The 2,056-nt window shown below is 45.0% G+C and overlaps 1 non-coding gene across 1 annotated transcript; it reads right to left on the bottom strand.

The window, feature by feature from the left end:
- Positions 1–755: 755 nt before the first annotated feature.
- TRNAP-UGG (transfer RNA proline (anticodon UGG)) lies at positions 756–827 on the bottom strand. The gene has a single exon. It is a non-coding gene; the product is annotated as a tRNA-Pro (tRNA).
- Between the last annotated feature and the right edge of the window lie 1,229 nt (positions 828–2,056).

Raw genomic sequence — 2,056 nt, 5'->3', positions numbered from 1 at the left:
CTTACCCTTCTCTGCCCTCTGTCCTCTCACCCCTCTACATAGTACTTTGGCTGCAATCTCCCTCAGAAATCTTTGGTGTGATGTGAAATGACCATGTTATGTGACTTTATTTAAACTTCTAAAGACAAGAAACTGGAATTCTGTAGGAGAATGTAAGAAATGTAGAAGGGCAGCAATTTTAATCGGATACTCGCCAATTCTTATGTTATTTTAATTCAGCTAGGTGTGTGTGCAATGTGGGATGTTTTCTACAAGAGGGTGTTTGAAAACCTCCAGTGAAAGCCGTTTTTGGATGAGCCAGAATAGCGGCTCTGCTAAAACCCAGAATTGCACAAGAAACTTTTAAGATCTTAAGGCTAATCTTTTGCCGAACTGAACCGTTGTGGCCAGTGATAGCGTCGGTCGCTCAGATTTGGAATTACAGTTTCAGGGATCGTGTTGAGTGTCTCCGCGTTTCTGGATCGCGGTGGTTTGGGTTGTCCAAGGTCCTCTAATCATGCATCCACCACTGGCTGCTTTGTCAAGGATCTTAATAGAGGGCCATTTTAACCCATTGCCATTGAGTCAATTCGGACTCGTAATGTCCCTGTGGAAACCTTAGTGGAGTAGTGGTCAAGTGCTCGTAGTGGAGTAGTGGTTAATTGCTATGCCAGGCGCTCCTTGGAAACCCTACTGGACACAGTAGAACTGCCTTCTTACGGTTTCTCTTAACCACTATGCCACCAGGGTTTCCAATAATGAATAGAAGAAAACGTGGGCTCGTCCGGGGCTTGAACCCGGGACCTCTCACACCCAAAGCGAGAATCATACCACTAGACCAACGAGCCACTACGTCATGGTGTCATTATGGTGTCGTTAGGGGAGAGTAAAAGAGCTTTAAGCTTTTCTCTAGTCTGACTGAGCAGGTATGACTGCTTAGATGATTAAAAGAATTAAAATATTTTCTTTGGGCCATTTAGTTTTCTCCTTCCTCTCTGTCCTTGTTTTTCTACTCTGATATTCCATGGTATGCTAACTAAAACCCAGCATTTATGAACTAGTTGTTGTGGCAAAAGCCTTCTTGCTTTGAGTTAAGGACTGGTTCCTTTTCTTTCTCTTCCTTCATGTCTTCCTTCTGCTGACGCCCTGCCCTGACAGATACTAAGCCCCAGCACGTAGGAATGAAAGAACGATAAAAGCAATCAGTTGGACCATCGGCTTCCTTTTCTTGTGAGAAGAGCAAACATGATAAAAGAGATGAGAGGATGAGGGTTGCTAAAAAGTGAAGAGGAGGTGCCAGGGATTGAACCAGAAAATCCATGCATGCGTAGCACGCTGTCTACGACTGAGCTACACCACCTGATGGCTGGCTAGCTTGGTGATGACTCTTGTTTTCATAAAAGCAAACCGATATTTTTTTCTGTGGGGTTTCTCCCTCCGCCCCCTCCCCAAAACAAAAATTAAAAACCCCACGAGTTGCCTAGAAAGAGGCCACTGGGTTAAATTCCACTCTTTCTGAAATCAGTAATGTGGGTACTGTCTAGCGGTGTCATAAAGGGGTTAACTGGATTGTAGTCTGAAAAACCGTTTCTGGCTCTAGGATCTTTCCACTCCGAGAGTCGATAGTCGGCTCCAAGGTCCACTCACCAGCAGATATTTTAAGTGAAAGTTGCTTGCCTCCACCAGGGAAATTCCCAGAAGATCACAACTCTGCAACGTATATCACACCGCAAATGACTCCAAACTGAGATCGCCTTAGACCACCAGCAGCCGCCAGCTGTAGTGGAACTGGCTACCTGACCTTCACTTCTAGTTGGATCAGTGCCCCGCCAGCATCCCTTTTCCAGCTGACTCTCATTGCTCCTGTCAAGTCACACCTCCTGAGCTTGTCCTTTCGTTCTGGATTCACAACTCCATCTCTATCCCTCGCTTTATGATCATTCCCACAAAAGATTTTAGGGGTGGACTTCAAAAGTCCATCAGCTTTAAATTAACATTTTTTTCCAGAGTGGAGGAATCTACAGGTCAAAAGTAGAGTCAGGATGGCAGAGCAATGACAGAGCAAAACTGTCAAACT

The sequence above is a fragment of the Elephas maximus genome, chromosome 1 (assembly GCF_024166365.1).
Source record: "Elephas maximus indicus isolate mEleMax1 chromosome 1, mEleMax1 primary haplotype, whole genome shotgun sequence".
Taxonomy (NCBI): Eukaryota; Metazoa; Chordata; class Mammalia; order Proboscidea; family Elephantidae; genus Elephas; species Elephas maximus.
Note: the sequence above shows the minus strand (reverse complement) of the source record. Positions and strands in the feature narration are given on the sequence as shown.